Here is a 21,817-nt window from a genome sequence, read left to right on the forward strand (position 1 = left end):
GCTGCCCTCAGAGCTGGGCTGCTGGAGCGTAGTGGCTGCTGGCTGGAAGCCCAGCTCTCAAGGCAGAGCTACTGCCGGCAGCAGCACAGAAGTAAGGCTGCAACGGGATGGTGTTGCCATCCTTATTTCTGCACGGCTGCCTGCAAAGGGGGAACCTTGATCGGCAGCTGCCATTCTCCAGGTGCCCACTGCTGAAAGCAGCCGCACAGGAGGAAGGCGACATGGGAGTGGAATTGCCACCGTTACTTCTGCCCTGCTGCTGGCTGGGTGCTTCCTTCACAGCTGGGTGCCTGGACAACATTACAAACCGCTGCTCTCCAGATGCTCAGCTTTGAAGACAGCGAAGGAAGTAAAGGTGGCAATACTGTGACCCTCCTAAAATAACCTTGTGATCCCCCTGAAACTCTTCTGGGTCAAAACCCCCAATTTGAGAAATGCTGGCCTCCCCTGTGAAATCGGTACAGCACAGGGTAAAAGCACACAAGCAGCCAGCTACCACAGTCCGTGACACATTTCCCATGGTTGTGAATGTGGCAGGGCCCTTGCCAGAGGAATGGGCAGAGGGCAGCGAGGACGAATTCAAGAGCTGAACCAGTACAATGCCCCATGGCCCAGGTGTGTTTCAGAAAGAGCTCAGTGCCCACAACTGGGCCAGATTCTCAGCAGAGCTTCTCTCCCCGCAAAAGAGCAAAAGAAGTGACCCAGTTTCCAAAAGACATCAACATGCTTGGCTCTGAAGAACCCGGCCAAGAGAGTCACAATGGGAGTTTGCTGGGTGCCAAGCACCTTTGAACATCTGGCTCTAATTATGAGCACTTGAGGATCTGCCAGCTCATGTGAACACACTGGAAGTTCACACACGATCACGTTTCCACAGGCTACATCATGCCTAGACTTTCAATGCACCCCTCCGACAACGAAAGAGACTGGCATCCTCCTATTGCAACCATCTTCAAACCCCATCTCCCTTTGTGGAGCCATTGGGCCTGTCAGCTTGGATTCTTTTGCTTTCATTTTTCCTCTTCTGAGAGGATGCAGACTACAGGCATTTTCTAAAGTCTCAGCTAAATTCTTCCCCAGAGCTTTCATACCAAGATCAATGGCTCTGTGTGTTCCCACAGCCACGAAAAAACATCCCAGGAATGCACAGTCTGAAAGTCCTTTTCTGACAAGAGAAATTTTATGTTCTGTCTTTCCAACCAGAGAGAAGAAAAGGAATCTGCGTTACCTCAGCACACTCACAGGCATAGAAAAAAGGGAAATAGCCACCAGCTAAGCACAGACACAGCTCCCAAAGCAGCTTTCTATAAAAGCAACCCACCAAGTACATAACGGTGCAGACAGAATTGCTTCAGAAAAAACACTGGTTAATCATCAAAGCAGCAGGAGTAAAAAAATATGCACGGCTGGATTTGCTGTTATTTTACAGCCCAGTTATAGGAAACATTGCTTTTGCTTTAAGAGTGGAGTGCAAGCGAGAGGGGGAAAGCTGGACTGACAGGAAGAATGAACGGGGCTAAATACAGAAGCCTCTCTCAGCTTGGTTGGCAGAGTTCTACTGGGGATGCACTGCATGAAGCTCTCTCTTCCTCACACCCTTTCCAACACCATCTTGTCTTCCCACTCAAGGTGAGCCTGAGGTGCAGAGTTCAGATCCTGAATTCAGCCCCTCCCCCAACTCCAAATCAATGGGGATATTCCAACCCCAAGCTTTGGTCCAGCACCTCAGTGAAAGAGGGTCAGCCACAGAATACAGAGCTCGGTTTGCAAACACCGATGGGGACGGTCACAGAGGTCGCATATGGTATTTGGAAATGAAATACCCTCTAAACCACTGGCAGTACGTTCCATAAAACGTGGAGGCAACATTTGTAAGTGAGGATGCCGGCCATATAGATTCCTAAATTCACCTTTAAACAACTAAATAAAAATAGGGGAATTTTCTCTCTCCCAGCTATACATGCCCAAGCTCAGCAGAACTGAAGGGAAAAGAGACCAATCCCTGCCATGTAACATTCTGAGCATGAGTTCACGGTGCCATCTGAGAAGTGGTAGAAAACAGACGATTATAAAACACTGACTCATGGGAACGACCACAATTTCAGCTGGGGCTGCTTGTATAAGTAACAATTTGCAGGGTCAGGTTCTTGCTTTCATTTTAAACTCTTCCCAGCTAGAACGACCTAAAAAACCCCAACTACTCATGCTGTGAAAATATGTACGAGGGGCTCGCTTTCCACACGCGAGTACGATACACAAGGAAGGCCAAGAAACCAGACCATGGCCCTCTGCAAGGAGAGACAAAGGGCAAAACGGCCTCGTGCGCCCAAATGTCACCCCAAAAAATTAAGTTTTGCTCACTATCCCCCCGGTGGCTCTAGTCTGCGGCTCGGGGGCAGCACAGGGCTGCTTTAACATCGAGTCATCTACTGAAGGTGACATTTTCAAAAACAGAGCATTAATATGCACATAGAAGAGCAACAAGGGGGATAAAGTGTCCCAGCAGCTGGAGCCAAACTACATGGGCTTTTGATTAGCTTGAAGACGAGGAATAAAGGAACAGTTTACAGCGAAAATGTTGCCTCTATATTGAAGAGGATTGTGGGGGATGAAAGAATTAACCTGGCGCCATGACTGTACCTTGCATTAACACCACAGCAAGCTACCTGGCTTCCCGGTGGATGTGCAAATGGGTTCTTGGGAAAGACCCTCCCAAGAGAAGCTCTTCTCAAACCCTTCGCAACCAACACCCCCAGCTATCTCCGAGACACTACTGACTTCCTAAAGAAACTACAAAACATTGATAACCTCCCCAATAACACCATCCTTGCCACCATGGATGTAGACGCTCTATACACCAACATCCCACATGAAGACGGATTACAAGCTATTAGAAACACTATCCCAGAGGACACCACTGCCAATCTGATAGCAGACCTATGTAACTTTCTCACCCACAATTATTTCCAGTTTGAGAACAACTTATACCTCCAGATCAGTGGCACAGCCATGGGTACACGCATGGCCCCACAGTATGCTAATATCTTTATGGCTGACCTAGAACAACGTTTCCTCAACTCCTGTCCTCTTTTACCCCTTCTCTCCTTCGCTACGTCGAGGACATCTTTATGATCTGGACACATGGCCAAGAAACACTGGAGACGTTCCACAGAGATTTTAACAACCTACACCCCACCATCAATCTCAGCCTGGACCATTCTACACGAGAGATACATTTCCTGGACACGACAGTACAAATCAGCCATGGAAAATTAGACACCAGTCTCTACAGAAAACCCACTGACTCATGCAGTTACTTACATGCCTCCAGCTCCCATCCAGAACACACCATATGATCCATCATCTATAGCCAAGCCCTTCGATACAACCGCATCTGCTCTAATCCCACTGACAGAGACCAGAAACTTCAGGATCTCTACCAAGCATTTATAAACCTCAACTACCCACCCAGAGAAATAAAAAAGCAAATTGAAAGAGCCAGACGAATACCTAGAAACCAACTATTTCAAGACAGATCCAAGAAAACCAACAACAGAACACCACTTATCATCTACAGCCCCCAACTTAAACCTGTCCAACTCATTATCAATAAACTACAGCCTATTCTGGAACAGGATACTAAACTCAGAGAGGCTCTGGGAGACAGACCCATAGTCTCCTATAGACAACCACCTAACCTCAAGATGATTCTTACCAACAACCACAGGACATACCACACTAATACCAACCCTGGTACCTTCCCTTGCAACAAACCCCATTGCCAGCTTTCTCCACATATTCACTGCTGACACCATTATTGGACCCAACCAAATGAGTTATAAGATCAAGAACACATATTCCTGCGCATCCAGAAATATAATCTATGCTATCATGTGCCGAAAGTGTCCGTCCGCTGTGTACATTGGACAAATGTCTCAGACACTTCGCCAAAGGATCAATGCCCACAAAACAGATATCAGACAGGATCACAAAGAAAAAACAGTTTCTTGCCATTTTAACCAGAAAGGACATTGACTTGATTACCTGCATCCTGCTTCAAAGACCTTTTAAGACTTCACTTCAAAGAGAATCCTCTGAACTGTCATTCATGCTTAAATTCGACACTTTACACGCAAATTTGAATAAAGACGCTAATTATCTTGCCATTACAAAGATAGCTTCCCCAATTATCACCTCTAATATCATTAGCTCACAGACATTTACCTCCCCCTCTTTCCCCCCCCCCTCCATCCCCCTTCTGTTCTGAAATTTGATTTGTCCTTTTCATATTTGTTCATTTTTTTTAATTGTATCCTTCGGTATATATGGTTGTGACAATTTTCTTCCACTATTTGATCTGAGGAAGTGGGTCTGGCCCACGAAAGCTCATCATCTAATAAACCATCTTGTTAGTCTTTCAAGTGCTACACAGTCCTGTTTTTTGTTTCATACGTGAATCACACTCTCTCAGCTAAGGGGGGGGGGGGGAAATAAACACAAAGCCAACATCTGACCTGAAACACTTATTCACACAAGGGTGGAAACAAGTCATTTGCAGATGTTAAGGACCAGTGTGGCATCCAAACCTGCAAAGACTGTTGGGAGGGGTGGAGCAACTCAGGAGCCTAAGCAGAAGTTAATGGGCCTTAGGATACCAAGTTACTTAGATGCTTTTGAAATGTTTTCTTTTATGTCTGTAGAGGGAGAGGCTCCTTGCTCCCAGTCATCTTCTCCATTTCTGAAATCGGCTCCCCGACTGCGTCGCAAATAAGCTGAATTTGGTAACCTGCCAGGCATGCTACAAAAGATCTCCGTTTGATATGGCTCATGGAGAGGGCTATACTTCCTATAATGAAGAAGAGATGGAAAGGCATCTCTTTGCATGGCCAGCTGCCTGAGTTCCTGCTGGAACGAGTACTTAATGTGGCAGGGTCTTTATTGTGTTAATCCTGGTAGGATACCTAAAGGCTTGGGTAGGTTTCCTTTTTATTTCAAACCTAACTGAATAATGCCCGTGGACCTAATACACGTGGGGTGTCTAAAAGATGAAAAAAAAAAAAAAGATGTAAATCCTTAGACTGCCCAGATGTAGGAGAGCTCAGCATGCAGCCACCCTCACCTCAACCAGCTCTCACTGCAAGGGAAAGCCATACATTGATGAAGCTCTCGGTCACACCGCTTATTAAATGTGCCAGGCAGAATTAATGACGTACCTGAGCAACATTATTTATTGCTAATTCTGCTTTTACTCTGCCGTGTTTTTTTTTTTTTTTTTTATAAAAGAAAAAGAGGTCATCAGTGACTAGCTAAGTCAGTGGTCCCCAATGCGGTGCCCACGGGCGCCATGGTGCCTGCCGGGCCATTTATGTGCACCCGCAGAGCAATCTGGGCTGGCCCCACTCCCGGGCGTGAGGCGGGTGCCAGCCCTGGGCGCATGGGCAGCCCCTGCCCGGGGTCGCAGCACATGCTGGTGCCGGCCCTGGCCCCGGGTATGCGGCACATGCCGGTGCCGGCCCCAGGGCGCACAGTGCCCGGGCAGCCCCTGCCTGTGGTCGCAGCACATGCCGGTGTCAGCCCCGGGTGCGCGGCACCTGGGCGTTCCCTGCACAGGGTCGCCGCACATGCCGGTGCTGGCCCTGGGCGTGCGGCGCATGCTTGGCCCCGCCCCCAAGCATGTGGCCCGTGAGCGGCCCCGCCCCGTATGTGCGGCACGTGAGTGGCCCCGCCCCCAAGCGTCCGGCAGCCCCAAAACGTTGGGGACCACTGAGCTAAGTAATATTTATTCTACTGTTCCCTTTAAACCAGAATCTTATTCAAGTGGGAAAGGGAATCGCAACTTTTTAAACACGTGACTTCGGTTTGTTGAAAGGTTTTAAACAATTTTTGGTGAAAAAGTTCCTTTTATAAACAGAAATGGTTCATAGAAACATGGAACTGTAGGACTGGAAGAGACCTCAAGGGGTCAGCTAGTCCAGCCCCTTATGTTAAGGCAGTGTAGTTTGTTTTCTTCCACAGCAGGAACAACACACCTGATACCTCCGATAGGCATTTGTCCACCCAGCTCTTAAAAACAAACCTCCAGTGATGGCAATTCCACAACCTCCCTAGGTAACCACGAAAAGGGGTAGGAAAAAAGGAGCAAGGGGGGGGAACCAAAATTTCTTGAAAAAAAATATCAAATATACATGTTAATGATCATAATTCAAAGTGAAAAAATAGTTCCATGAAAGTTACATCAATATTTTTGGAAGTTTTTCACCATTTTGACCAGATCTACTTTTTGCTAATAAACTAAACAAGCTACTGGCACATAAAAAGAGTTACGTATTTCATTGTCTTTAAACCCAGTGCTAACCTCCTACTGATGTTCTTATAGGGGTCCCAGAAGCATGCCAGACGTTTTCAGAGAAATGCAGAGACTTGGGATGAAATCTTGTAAGAACAGACTCCAGTAGGAACAGAGGATGGTGAAAAACCTCACCACTTTCCTCTCCAAGTGTACAGTGCGTGTCTTTAACCTGCCACTTTTAACACAAGGCAGAGCAACATGCAGATGAAAAACACAAGACAAGCCGCTGAACTTTTGTCTCCTGCTGGAGAGAGAATAGGGTTGCCAGGTGTCCGGTTTTTGCCTGGACAGTCTGTTATTTCTGGACCTGTCCGGTTTAAAACACACACACACACACACACACACACCAGAAAATTCCAGACATGTAAAACTTTTGTCTTCTGGTGGGTTTTTTTTTTTTTGGGGGGGGGGGGGGGGGGGAGAAGGGAGCTGGCTCAACCAAATTTTTTTCTTGCCATGTTCGGGATTTTTGGTGAAAGCATCTGGCAAGCCTAAGAGAGGAGGAGAGAACCAACATATGACAGATTTCAGCCATGTTCCTTAATGCGCTACTTAATGGACGGGGCTCAGAGACTAGAGTGATAAGCCTGGCACAAGTACAAGTACTCATATAGAAGAGAGCATAATATCCTGACTCAATTAAGTCAGTGGCAAAATCCCCATGGACTCCCAAAGGGAACACGGATGAAATCCCTGCCCCCACAAGTTGTCATATTTGCTGATGCAGTGCAGTAAATGAGAGTCGCTAAAAACAAGGGAGGAAGCAGCACAGATCTTACAATAAAAACCTGTAGCTCAGCCACCCAGTAACAGAGTTTAGACCAACACCAGGAAAAATTCTTCCCTCAAATCCTCATAGCACATAATTTAAACTCCAAAATCAAACTACAGGACATGCTCTACATTCAGGGAACTGCCTGTGTTGCCATAGGAATCCTGCAAAGTCCAAATATCCAAACTCACCGTAAATACCAAAGAGCAGAATTTGCCTAGAGAGTGAAGTAATCCTGAAGGCAAGACTCAAACTGTTCAGGCCTTCATGAGGGGCAGGCAATGAAACCAGTCAAAATAAAGAGACTGCTCTGATAACCCTGAACTGCAACTTTGCTGATATTGAGGGGGAGAGCAGGTGCTGAACACAGAGGGCAATTTTATCTTGCTGCAAATTTAATTACCTTAAGTTGTTTCATCTGACCCAATATGGCGAGACATTCACCTTTTTGCTTCTCTAATAAAGTTGCTGACTGCTTGCCAGAGATGAAATCACTATTTCTTAAACACCAGTTAGATTAGGATTAGAATTAAATCCTCAAATTTAATCAGTGCATGACAGACGGGGGAAGAAATGATATTCCTTTTTAATGAAAAAGGCCAGAATCACTCAACAAGAAAACATTTTCTGTGATAAATAAAATGGAGACAGCAAGCTCTGTGCTGCAATTTTTTTTTAAGGGAAAGGCTCCTGGGGTGTTCATTGGGCAACACAGTACTTGTTTGGCAAGCACAAGACTCTCTCTTTCCCTGGGGAGGAATCAAAAGTTTCTTGATATGGTCATCATGATTTGTGGCCCTCCCACTGCTCTCCCTACATACTCACCTCTTAAGACAGCTGTCTTTAATCTCTTCTTTATCCAGGTTTCCTATTTATTTCTGCACAGTTGAACAGGAAATCCTAGACATGTGATTAGAGGGGTTGTGTGTGTGTTTTTAAACAAAATAATCTATCTATGCAGTTATGCTGCACTAATCAGAGTATTGTCCAGGCATCCCACAAACCAAGGAGATGTAAGAAAACACTGCCAAAGGAGGAATGAGAGACTGTCACCTAGACAAATCACAGGCTACTGTTCTGCTCTGTTAGTGTGAACCATGAAAAATGGGCAGGATTTGACCCACACCAGGGTTAATTTACCAGGGGTGTGCAAGGGCGAGCAGGTGAGGCAGGTTACATTTGTTTACCCATTTCTCCATACACATACAACTCAATTCCTTGTTTCTAAAAGCAGCTCTAGAACCTGTTTGCACTTTGCTGCCCAATCTCCTTCCTGAAGTTGGACCAAACCTTTCAGCAGCAAGATTTTCAATCCAGTTTTTAATATAAATCCACTGGCTGTGTTTAGACTGGCAAGAACACTGACTTCCTACTGTCTGAAATCAGTGCTTCTTGCGGAAAATCTATGCTGCTCCCATTCGGGCAAAAGGGCCAGTGTAGACAGCTCAGATTTGTTTTGCGCAAAAGCGCGTCTAGATTGGCGTCTAGATTGGCATTAAAAGCATTTGCGGAAAATCATGCCAGTCTAGACGTAGCCACTGGGTTAAATGCTTCCCTGCCACATGTATAGAGTGGATCAGAAGGAAGCCAGCTGTTTTAAGGTGAACCTTTGCTGCCTCTGGGAAAATAGAAGTGTACCCTCCCTCTCATATGTCACGTTACTGGATTTTAAGGGGAGTAGATCACTGCTGCACCCCTGGGGGGTGATGGCCCCAAAAGTTGGTACAAAGAGGGCCATGTGAGGTGTCAAACAAAAGCTTACTTCCTACTGATTCTGTACGTGCTCTTCATATATCTGTATAATGTCTGTGTGTGGAGTTATGAATATGTACTCTGTATGGAGACTGGAAGTTTCTCTGTATGTGATTGAGTAATGGGCCAGGAATGTTTGATTCATGAGGTTAATCGACTATTCGATTAACTGATATTTAATCTCCCTATAAAGAATTAGGCCATGAAACTCCATAGCTCGATGCTGGTTTTATCCCCATCAGTATTTTTTAAATGAATATTCTGCAGCATTTCATAGTGAGAGGAATTCTGAAGATCATCAAGACACGTAAAAAATATTAGGGAGAAACTTAACAGCTTTCCTCATTAATATGTCTGCTACTCTGGCTACCAAGCTATTTTTAAATAATTTGCTACAGTAAAGTCAGTATTAGTTTTCAAGTGTGGAAAGACTTCTACTAAGTAAGGGTGGGCCCTGGAAAAGTTTGGAGCGTAGCAGAGTTTGTTTTCTTTATTGAAATTTGATCAAATTAAAATACATGGTTGCATGTCCAGGTGAAACGTACCCAAAATGACTAAAAGAAAAACTTGAAGAAAATAGTGATAGAAATGTAGCCATGTTAGTCTGGTGTAGCTGAAACAAAATACAGGACTATGTAGCACTTTAAAGACTAACAAGATGGTTTATTAGATGATTAGCTTTCGTGGGACAGACCCACTTCCTCAGATCAAATAGTGGAAGAAAATAGTCACAACCATATATACACCAAAGGATACAGTTAAAAAAATGAACACATATGAAAAGGACAAATCAAATTTCAGAACAGAAGGAGGATGGGGGTGGGGAAGGTAAATATCTGTGAGCTAATGATATTAGAGGTGATAACTGGGGAAGCTATCTTTGTAATGGGTAAGGTAATTAGATTCCTTATTCATTTTGTTTACTCGAACATTTTGATTCAAATTTTGGGGGGAAAAACCCCCTCAGATTTCTTAGGTTCAAATCAACCTTCAGGTTCACACCCTTCGCAAGCACCCAGTACAGGCCTAGGTATGGAAGTGTCAAGTCATAGGTGAAGTTTCACTTCTGTATTGGGGGACAATGGGAAACCCCAGTGAAGCCAACGGGAACACACAAGGGTGGGCAAATTCCAGGTCTGCTTAAGGCCTGCAGATTGGAGGGAAGGGGGAAAACACCCCCCTGTTCCCTGCCAAATGACACCCCTGCCTGAAGCAGCTATTATTACGGAGCCACTCAGGAGATCCTGTCACTGCTCTTGTTCCATTACAGCCAGTCACTCGGCTTTCTGCCTGTCCCTGTTCTTGGGAAGCCTCACTCACTGCTAAGCTGGGTTCCCAGTACCCCTTCCTCTTCTCTGCTGGTTCACCAGCTCGAGTTAAGCTTCCCACACAGAGATGACCCACCCACCACAGTTCACGGTTCTTCGCTTGCTGCTCTCTCTGGAGCCTCTGGACAAGCTTGGTACTTTCCCCAGACCACAGTCAACACTGACACTAATGTAACTCCCACCATCCATAGCGGTGGAGACAGAAAGGCCAGGAACTTAAACGACGTTTGTTTTTGGCCAGTGTCATTAGTCACACATAGCTTCCGACTTAAGCCTACGCAGCATCAGAACAAATGCATCTTCAGAAGAAAAGCTCCAGATGGTTGTTCCCCTGGACTTGGAAACAGAAAACGCCCTACAAGTCACCAGTTCAAATCCTACCCAAGTCAGCAGATAACAGGCTCTTCCGTGGTTCTCTCACCAGGAAGTTAAGGAAGTATGGATTAGATAAATGGACTGTAAGACGGATAGAAAGCCGGCTAGATTCTTGGGCTCAATGCATAGTGATCAATGGCTTTATGTCTAGTTGGCAACAAGTGGCGTGTCCCAAGGGTCAGTTCTGGGGCCAGTTTTGTTCAACATCTTTATTAATGACCTGGACGAGGAGATGGATTGTGTAGCAAAAATGTATACTTTAGTATTGGTTAGTAGCTATATATAAAGGAGAATGTTTGTGCACTAATAACTAGGACACTAGAAGAGCTACCGCAACCAAACTTTGCATGGGATAACCTTTCATCCAGGAGAAGGCTTTAAGGAACTTTTGGGCCCGAGCTCAAGCTGTAAAAATCAAAAAAGTAATCCGCCGCACTGTGTTGCAGGGGCTGCCCCACCCCCCCTAGGCCCCATACTCACCGCCTGCGGCCCCCAGCACCATCTGGGACTCGCCCCCTCCTACCTATGAGGTTACATAAGTGACCCTCTCCTCCCACCGCCCCCCCCCCCCGGCACGCAGTGCCCTGACCCGCACATGCACAATGGCTCAGGCACCCTCCCTGCCCCCCCACAGCACCTGCAGTCCTGGGTGCCCCTCCTGCATGTAACCTCCCCTCCACCCGGGGTCGCACCCCCCCACCTCCAGGGATGATGCAGACCTACATTTTAATCCCTATAGAAATCAGCGCAACTTTTCTACCATTCAAAAAAAGATACTACTGTTTTTCTACATTTTGTTCCTCCGTTTTCCCGAGCAACGCTGGGTAACTCCAGCTAGTTGGTTATAAAACTATAAGTATGACACATAATGATTTCACGTATAATGACTTCCTTATAAGTTCTGTAGCTTCTATTTCTCTCTCTGTGTCTCTCAGGATTAGATGTTACTGTACGGCCTTGTTCCCTGTTAGCATTACAAATTCAGTAGTACCCCGTGTGCTTCTTATAAGCATAACATTGCACCCTCAGCAATTTCACAGATGACACTAAACTGGGGGAGAGGTAGGGCTAGGGCTTGCGACCTAGACAAATTGGAAGACTGAAAACCTGATGAGGTTCAACAAGGACAAGTGCAAAGTCCTACACTTGAGACGGAAGAATCCCAAGCATTGCTACAGGCTGGGGACCGACTGGCTAAGCAGCAGTTCCACAGAAAAGGACCTGGGGATTACAGTGGATGAGAAGCTAGATATGAGTCAACAGTGTGCCCTTGTAGCCAAGAAGGCAAATGGCCTATTAGGGTGCATTAGGAGGAGCATTGCCAGCAGACCTAGAGACGCGATTATTCCCCTTTATTCAGCACTGGTAAGGCCACATCTGGAGTATTGCATCCAGCCCCGCCCCCCGCACACACACACACCCTTCACAGAAAGGATATGGACACAGTGGAGAAAGTCCAGTGGGGGGCAACCAAAATGATTAGGGGGCTGAAGCACATGACTTACGAGGAGAGGCTGAGGGACTTGGGTCTGTTTAGTCTGCAGAAGAGAAGAGGGAGGGGGGATTTGAGAGCAGCCTTCAACTACCAGCAGGGAGGTTCCAAAGAGGATGGAGAGAGGCTGTTCTCAGTAGTGACAGATGACAGAACAAGGAGCAATGGTCTCAAGTTGTGGTGGGAGGGGTCCAGGTTGGATATTAGGAAAAACTATTTCCCTAGGAGGGTGGTGAAGCACTGGAATGGGTTACCTAGCGAAGTAGTGGAGTCTCCATCCCTAGAGGTGTTTAAGCACCAGCTTGACAAAGTCCTGACTGGGATGATTTAGTTGGGGTTGGTCCTGCTTTGGGCCGGGGTTGGAACTGATGACCTCTGGTGGTCTCATCCAACCCTAGATTTCTAAGTCTCAGTTACTGCTACCAAGTGGCTTATTACAACTAGCATGTGCTAAAAATAATGCATAATTACACTGCTCTCCCCGTACCCTCCTGCCTGCTTCTTTGTTGCACCTACCTCTTCCCTTTTAGATCGTAGGCTCTTTGGGGCACAGACTGATGGTTGCTCTACATTTGTACAGCGCTTGACAGAAAGAGGTCCCAATACAATTAAGGCTTCTAGGTGCTAATGGGACATGAACCACAACAACCTCACTTGAGTGCCCAGAGCTTATGCAACATAAGGTAGCAGTCACAGGCCACTTCCTAGCAAACTGGCATAGGTAGCACAGAAATCAGCATTCTGCACGGCTGCTGAAGAGCGAAGTAGGCCAGGAAAATGAACTAGTCCCTCACTTCACTCCGGTGATGGGTAAGTGAGTGGGCCACACGTGTGGCCCTCCATCTCAGCAGGCTCCAAGGCTGTTGGAACCAAGATGGTCTCCCAGGGTTGTTCAGCCAAGTGCGCGTGTGTGCCTAGAATTTGCAGGCTGTGCCCATCGAACCGCAGCGGCACTTTGACTGGATGTAGCAGGAGCTCAGAGTTCTCCCAGTCAATGTTATGGACAATCAGCACGTACCTCACGTCACCTGCTGTAGCTTTACACGTGTGTCACTTGAGTAACACCAGCAGGAAAAAAGTGACCTGCCAGCGGAATCCAGCAACTCTTCACATGGGCAATAGAAAACAAAAACTCCTGGGCCCTCACACAGAACCCCTTGGGTAGCAGGGTGTCCTCCACGGCTCCGTTCTCCCCACTTCCGGACTGAGGCATGACTGACGGTGAGAGGTGGGGGAGGGTTGTGCTGCACGGGGCATCCGTGTCCTGGGACATGGCTGCCAACCCTGCATCTTTCACCAGCCCAGGATTCTTTTGCACGAGCAACACCGCCTGTTTTTAATCGCACGTCTAATTTATGGTTTCTACAAGCCGCTGTGCTACTGGAACGCAACCAGACATTGGGTCTTAACATTTTGTGGAGCTAGGCAGACACAGTTAGCAGATCTTGATAGAAGGAGCCTGATGGAAGTAGAATCTCACTGGAACACAACTTACATGTAAAGGGAGTCAGAAAAGTGCCAGCGTGACCGTCTGAGAATCCAGATAGAACGGGGGGAAGGGTGTTAAAGGACTGTACTTTATTTACATCAGCAGGTGTCCTGTCTTGACTACTGTGCCCTTGGCAGTGGCTTTACCCTTTCTAGCAGGTTTATCGTGCAGCAAAATGTCACTTACCAAAATATACAGCCTTTCTGCGCTACACGTGGCATTGTTTCACCCTGTAGTATCACCATGTTCTGTAACTAAGGCAAAGACTTGGCCCTATACAGATGTACCAGTGTAGTCTGGTTACAAAATCCAGCTGAGGTAATAAACCAACGTTGTCTCAGGTCTGACACAACTGTGCTGGTAGAGTCAAGAGGCTCTTAGAAACAGGGATATACAATGAAAAATTCAGAGCATTAAACTGTCATGACTTACTTCAGCCAGGGCAAGCTATAAACTTCAAACACCCCAAGGGAAATTAGGCCCAGGTGTTCCATAAATGTGAAGTATCTTGTCACCCATGAGCGCACTTTTGAATTCAATGCCTTACACGAGCATTTTTCAAATGCCCCAGTGCCTTCTGTGCCACGTGTGAAGTCACATTTTCATAGGGAAAAGAGGCGCTTCCTGATGTTTCAAAGCTCTTAAGACCTTTGCAATGTGCAGAAAGGTAGACGAAATCCTTGTCATCTGAAGCACCGTTTACTAGGATGCATTTAGAGAAGGTCTCCCCATAGAGCAACTTTAGCACAGACCCCAACAAAAGCTAGAAAAAAATTCCATGACAATCTATGCTGTCCCATTGAATTTATGCATTGACTTTCCCAAGACTGAGCATTAGGTTCAATATAATTTTGGCTGACTGGCAGATAATTCATGGGCCGTTCCTATCTCAAGGGATAGCACTGTTCATCTATATTCATTCTAATTCCAATAGTTTGATGACTTTGCCACTTCAACCAGCCAATGTGCTAACTTGTACTTCTCAAGTATTTGTCTGACCTTTAATACGGCCATGCCTTCTTCCAGATTTGGAACCACCAGCTTTCCTTGTCTAGATACCAAGACGCTCAGTGCCAAAGATCAGTATCACCCCTAAAATTAAAAAAAAACAAACCAAAAAAACCACAAATGCCAAGAAACTGCCCAAGTATAGTTTTAACTCACGATTTAGTAACTCTTAAGTGGCTGCATTTGGATTCACCCCAGAAGCCTTTGCGCTGAGTCCCAGGATGTGTCAAACCACATGCCAAGTCCTGCGGCACTTCAAAACAGCCTCGTGAGATGTGATGCCACACTTTGTACAACGCCCTAAGCACTAGGGCTAAGGGGGAGGGATAGCTCAGTGGCTTGAGCATTGGCCTGCTAAACCCAGGGTTGGGCGCTCAATCCTCAAGGGGACCATTTAGGGATCTGAGGCAAATCTGTCAGTGATGGTACTTGGTCCTGCCATGAGGGCAGGGGACTGGAGTCAATAACCTCTCAAGGTCTCTTCCAGCTCTATGAGTAGCTAACAAATGAGTTTTAGAAGAAATTAAGACAGGGCAGAAAGGATGGAAATTTTCATTGAGACACCATTTTACTGATGGGTAACATGGAATAAATAAGTTCCCATACAAGGAGGGACTGCTGTGTTGGCCACTAACTAAAATATCCAAGTACAATTTAAAGATATCCTTATTTTACCCATTGAGAAACTGAGGCCCAGGGAAGTTAAGCAACTTGTTCAAGTTGACTCTATCCACCTAGCTAGAGCAGTAACTCAGTTAACTGCCAGCTAAATAGAAAAGCTTCAGAGGGGTAGCCGAGGATAAACTTAAAAACAACAACAACAAATAGTCTGGCAGCACAGCCCACGAAAGCTCATGATACTATCTACATGTTTTGTTAGTTTTTAAAGTGCTGCCAGACTATTTGTTGTTTTTTAAGCTAAATAGAAGCAATAGAACTTGGCTAAGTAGAAGCTTTGTGGAGCTACTATAATAGAGCTAAACAGAAGCTATATAACTAAGGAGCAGACTATAGTCTAGGGCAGGGGGTCTCAAACTTTGTGATACCATGACCCGCCTCTAAGCTGCTTGCGACCCCCCGGGGGGTCAGGACCCACAGTTTAAGAAACGCGGGTCTAGGGACAGCCTGTCTGAAGAAATGTGAACATTCCATTAAAGCAGTGTTCTGCATATACAAAATGCTCAACTTTGTTTTGACTAGATTGAAGAAAAAAGTGCACCAAGTGCCTTCCGTGACAACAAGGAGCCCTCTGGCACCTTAAAGACCAATAGATTTATTTGGGCATCAGCTTTCATCGACTCCATGTGTCTGACAAAGTGGTTTTTACCCACGAAAGCTGATGCCCAAATAAATCTGTTAGAGTATGTCTATGCTTGCACCCTCTTTCGAAAGAGGGATGCAAATGAAGACATTAGAAATTGCAAATGAAGCTGGGATTTGCATATCCTGCACTTCACTTGCATAATCGCGTTATGGCGCGATTTCAAAACAACAAACATGGTATAGATGTGGCTATTTCAGGAGAACACCCTTCTTCCGAAATAAACCTCATTTTATGAGGAATAAAGGTTATTTCAGAAGAAGGGTGTTCTCCTAAAATAGTCACATCTACACTGAGTTTCTTATTTCGAAATAGCGCTATTTCAAAATAGCACCATCATGCGATTATGCAAATGAAGCGCGGGATATGTAAATCCCAGCTTCATTTAAAATTTTGAATGTCTTCATTTGCATCCCTCTCTCGAAAGAGAGTGCAAGTGTAGACATACCTTTAGTCTTTAAGGTGCTATAGGACTCCTGGTTTTTGCAGAAACAGACTAACATGGCTGCCCTCCGAGACTTGCATTCCATGACGTAAATGCCTCGGAAGCCGTTCCAATAGAGGCCCTCTTTTCTGGGGCACATTCAGAGGCACTTCAACATCCAGGAGACATGCTAACTGGTCATGAATGGAAATGGGAGTGCTCCCAAGCGATGAGAAAGTTTGGGTTGTTTCTAGAGGCAGCTGCTTTTCGCGCCTGCCAGGTGCAAAGAATTATTGAAAACTTTCCAGCACTAATTGGCGAACACAAAAGTTTTCAGAGCCTGATGCTATAAACAAGGGGATCAGCAAAAAAACTGAAGCTCCCAGAGAAAGGCTTTGTCAGTAATTGCACTGAAAGTTGGTGCAGCATTTTGGCCGCTTGATTTTACAGAGGCTGTGTTAGAAGAAAAGAACTTTTACATGTAACTGGCATGGTGAGTCCCTGTAGGAAGTGGTATGAAGAGGCTGATGAGCTAAAAAGAATTTAAAACAGACAGAAGAAAATCAAAACTCCAAGTAACATGTACCTCGCTTCTTACTATATTCCACGCACAATACAAATGTTTAGCAAAACCTTCCCTGCACCTCTGTAAAATGTTAATATGATAATTAAGTTAATTATTAGTATTAATTTAGTCTAACTGATTGGAGACAGGCAATATGGTTTTGTGTGTCTTACGTATTTAAAAGCACTATGGACGTGAGTTTCAAAAGTATCTGGGGCTATGTCTAGACTGCAGACTTCTTTCGAAAGGTGGTTTTTTTGGAAGAGATCTTCTGGAAAAACTTTTTTCGAAAGAGAGCGTCCAGATTGATTGGACGCTCTCTTGCATAAATGCCACCCAGAACCACTTCAGCCAGGGCTTTAAATCACCAGTTGCTTTCGAGTGCTGGTGCTGGAAACCTGCAGAGACATGTGCTTAAAGGGACCCCCCCTGGACAGCTGTTTCTCTGCATCTGCTGTGCGCTTGCTACCTCTTTAAAGGACAGCAAAGCTCTCGCAGTGCCTGCTGTGGCTGTCCCGCTTTTTTGGACACCACAGCTTTTCTCTAGGTGCCATGGAGCCGGAGCTGCCCCTGGGCATGTGATGGCCCCACACGGCCAGGCTGCAGTTTCTGCAGCACTTTGTGCCAGCTGCCTTCCTCGTCCTGACCCAGCACGACCCGGAGTTCATTCTGGGGACCCTCTCCCTGGGTGTGGGAGCTAAACTCTGACAACCACAACTCACTGTGGAGAGACATTTCTGGAGGCTGGACGCCAGTTTCGACTGGTGGGACTGGCTGGAGATGGAGCGGTGGGACGACCAGCAGTGACTCCAAAACTTCCGCGTGCAGAAGGCCACCTTTATGGAGCTGTGTGCCTGGCTTTCCCCTCCTCCCTCTCCCCGGAGATGCGACACCCACCTGCAGCCTGCCATCCCCCTGGAGAAGCGGATCGCAATCGCCCTCTGGGAGCTCGCCATCCCCGATAGCTACCGGTTGGTGGGCAACCAGTTTGGTGTGGCACCATCAGGGCCCTCCTCGTGGAGGTAAGGCACTCTGGGGCTGCAGTCCCTGAAAGGGGGAGGAGTCCTGGAAAAGGGGGACCCTAAGGAAAGGGGGGTTGGGGACTGTGGGGGAAGCCCCGTCTCCAGGGGGTTGTGCCGTCCCGCCCTCACACAGCCCTGCCTGCTGGAGGGTGACCTCATAGGGGGTGGCTCCTGGGGTGTTGGGGGAGAGGAAAGGAGGAGAGGGGAGTGGGCACCTCCCAGGGGCTCAGGCACTGCCTCTCTCATTCTCTGTTTTGTGTATTTGTCTCCTTCTGCAGGTGGTGAGGGCCATCAACTTGATCCTGCTGCAGAGGGTCATCCGCCTGGGAGACCTGGACCTGATCGTGGCTGGATTTGCTACCCGGGAGTTCCTGAACTGCACTGGAGCCATATATGGGATCCACATACCAATCCCCCCTTTGAGCATCGAGCGGCCCAATATATTAATAGGAAGGGCTACTTCTCCATGGTGTTGCAGGCCCTGGTCAACCACCATGGACAGTTCAGAGGCTTTTTTTGGCGGGGGGTCAGGCAGGGCACACGATGCCCACGTCTTTTGGAACTCTAGCCTGTATGGGAAGCTGGAGGCAGGCACATTCTTCCCCCATCATGAACTAGCAGTTGGGGACATGCAGATGCCATTGTTCGTCGTGGGCATCACGGCCTACTCCTTCATGCGGTGGCTCATGAAGCCTTATACCAGACACCTGGACCCGAGCAGGGACCAATTTAATGTCCGTCTGAACCGGGCCTGGATCCAGGTTGAGTAATCCTTTGGCTGCCTCAAGGTGTGGTTCCGATGCCTGCTGACCCACCTTGACATGGGGGAGCACAACATCGCCGAGGTGTTCGCAGCAAGTTGTGTCCTCCACAACATTGTGGAGAGGAAGGGGGAGGTCTTCCTCCAGGGGTGGAGGGCAGACGCCAGCCGTAAGGGGTGACTCTTCGAGCAGCCGCGGACAGCTGCCATCCACCAGGTCCATGAAGCCGGGATGCACATCCGGGAGGTCCTGAGGGAGAGGTTCTCTCAAGGACCCCAGTAACTCTCCCCAGGGCCTCCCCAATAGGGATCTCTAGTTTGCTGCCCAATCCCTTCCCTACCACAACCCCTCCCTTCACCCCTTATCTGACTTCTCAATAAAAACACCTGTTTGGTTTCCAACAAAACTCTGTACTGTAGACATACCCTGAGGAAGCTACAATACAACTTAACTCTTCTAGAACACTTTCTGTCCATAAATCTCTAAGCACGTTATAAAGGAAGTTGTTATTCTCCTTTATGTGTGGGGAAACTGAGGCACCGAGCGGAAAACAAACTCATGCAAGCTCACCCAGCAGACCAGTGGCAGAGGTGAGACTAGAACACCGGACTCCTGTATCCCAGTCTTGTGCTCCATCCATTAGGTCACATTGCCTCTCTGAAACACCCTGTCAAAGTTGATGGAAATTAGGTGTCCTAATTCCTGTGGCTGCTTTTGAAAAAATTAAATCTTACTCTGTATGAATCATAATAAATAAGTCCATTTTGCAGATGGGAAAACAGAGAGACAGGTTAAGTGACTTGTTCTAGGCCTCGGGGGTAGCCGAGTTAGTCTGTACAGGATACATTTTAAAAAACAAATAGTTTGGTAGCACTTTAAAGACTAACAAAACATATAGATGGGATCATGAGCTTTCGTGGTATGAGTTTTCGTGGGCTCAGCTCATGATACCATCTACATGCTTTGTTAGTCTTTAAAGTGCTACCAGACCATTTGTTGTTTTTTTAAGTGTATCTTGTTCTAGGCCATTATGGAAGCCAGTGTCAGAATTCAGATAGTTCTCCCAAAATAAAGTCACAAATGTAAACCATGTCAATGTTTTAGATATCTTTTCTGCCTTAATACGGGTCATTCCTTCCTGGGAAGCAGCTTGAGTCCAGGGGATAAGGAACTCAAGTGGGACATCTCTTCCTCACAAGAGTTGTTGCAGCCATATTTCAACGAGGCAATCCAGATGGGGCAGTGATTTCCAAGGGATCTCACAAACTCCACAAATAAAGATTTTTTCCCCCTTCAGTAATAATATTACTACTGTAGGAAACACCTTTCTGAAAGCTGGCTGCATCATCGTGGGATTTGCTGTTATTTCTACAAGCAGCCACTGACCAGACTTTCTAATATTCTATTGTTTTGTCTCTGCTTGGGGCTAAAATCCTACTTTGCCCATTTTAAAAAGAAAATTAACTTCAGCCAGATGAATAGGGGACCACAGGGAACAAAGCACCATTCTCCTGCCTTTGCTAATTCACAAAGGTGAGGTTGTACAATCTCCATCACTGGAGATATTTAAGAGCGGGTTGGACTGACCTCTATCAGGGATGATCTAGACGGTGCCTGGCCCTGCTGTGAGGGCAGGGGACTAGACTTGATGATCTCTCTAGGTCCCTTCCAGTTCTAGTGTTCTATGATTCTTTGACTTAGAAGAGCTGGGTTTTATTAGTTCCTTAGGCTCTGCTACTCTTCTTTGAATAAGTCACGTCATTTCTTCATGCCTCTTTTATGATTGTATTTATTTATTATATTGCTTTTAACTGCACAAGAGACTTAATTACTACTATAATAAAATAATGAATCCTCCATAAAGAAGCACTCCATATTGTGAGCCTGGACCATCCACACCCACCCAAATTGACATCATATTTGAAGTCATCAAACTGGAGTCAATAATATTAAGCCATAGGAATGTAATTTGACAATCCTTGATGGCATTTATTTAAATGTGTTCCTTTCACTTCTGCTGTAACTGAGCCAACTCTGGCTATTTTCTGGATCAGATTTTGATTTTCCTTTTAGAAAGTAGCTAATAAAAATACTGATCCTTGTTCCAAGACAATAGGGCTGAAGTAAAAATGCTGTCATTTTTACTGGATTTTTACAAACAAAAACAAATTTTAAAAGACACAAAGCAAGAGATGAGTGCTTGTAGGAGGGCTGAGAGCAAAAGTCATGTGGAATGAAGTCATCTCCCCACTGAGAGAAGCATTGTGCTAAAACATGAAATTGACTATAAACCAAGTGGAAATTGACCTCTGTAGTTTTATTTCATCAAAATGTAAAAAAAACGTGCATAGAGCCCCCATCCCAGGAGCAGGTGGAACTCTTTAAAGCGTGTCTGCAAGTAACAAAACACAAAACCCTACAACCCTACCTATCCCCAGCTGTGTTCAGATTTTCCCCCCTGGCTGCTAGCTCTGCAGAATCAACCCATGATCTAAGAGCTGAAATGGTTTGGTTCTCTTTTTTAAACAGTTCAGGCATCACTGTCAGCAATCAAGATTCGGCAATAGGAATGTGTGTTAGGAGAGAAAGGATGAGCCTGTGAACAAGACGCTAAACAAGGTCTGGGTTCAATTCTTCAAATTTCTTGAGCAATCTCAGGCAAATCACCTAAGTACTGTTTTGCCCGCCCTTGGCTCGTCTTATCGGACCATAGAGCCCTCTAGGATAGCGTCCTCTCACTGTTAATTTGGGCAGTGATTACCACAACGTGTCCTCAATCTCCAATCATTGTTGGGGAACCACAGTAGGAAAGCAATTAACAATCCTGCAGATGACAGGGGAGCTAGAATAGATTCCAGACCAGGCTGTCTGAGCTCTGTTGGCTCTGCAGGGCTAGCAGACACAGACAGCAATAAAAATTTACTTAGTGTCACAAAAGTTAGCAGAGAGACAGTTCTGAACACAAAGAGGGAGCAGATGCGTTGGTAAAGAAAGAGCTGCATTTTTATATCCTAGACCCACACTGACAGTGACCCACAAAAGTGTCTATTTCAAAGTGGGCTTGAGTCTTTGTTTATAATGTACCAGAAGATTTACCCGACATTACTCAGATCCTTAACTCAATTTCTGTTTTTTGGAAAAATTAAAATGTCCATGCTT

The 21,817-nt window shown here is 46.1% G+C and overlaps 1 protein-coding gene across 4 annotated transcripts in view; it reads right to left on the bottom strand.

Moving 5' to 3' along the window:
• Window positions 1-21,817, bottom strand: part of CLIP2 (CAP-Gly domain containing linker protein 2) — a 164,747-nt gene that overhangs the window by 112,181 nt on the left and 30,749 nt on the right. The window contains exon 1 of one of the 4 annotated variants that reach the window (XM_075904305.1): window positions 7,313-7,461. The exons of the other annotated variants lie outside the window; for them this stretch is intronic. The gene's annotated coding sequence lies outside the window, so the exon portion shown is untranslated. Of the gene's footprint in view, window positions 1-7,312; window positions 7,462-21,817 lie in introns of those variants that run through there. 4 annotated transcript variants of the gene reach the window in all.

The sequence above is a fragment of the Pelodiscus sinensis genome, chromosome 21 (genome assembly GCF_049634645.1).
Source record: "Pelodiscus sinensis isolate JC-2024 chromosome 21, ASM4963464v1, whole genome shotgun sequence".
In the NCBI taxonomy this organism is placed as follows: domain Eukaryota; kingdom Metazoa; phylum Chordata; order Testudines; family Trionychidae; genus Pelodiscus; species Pelodiscus sinensis.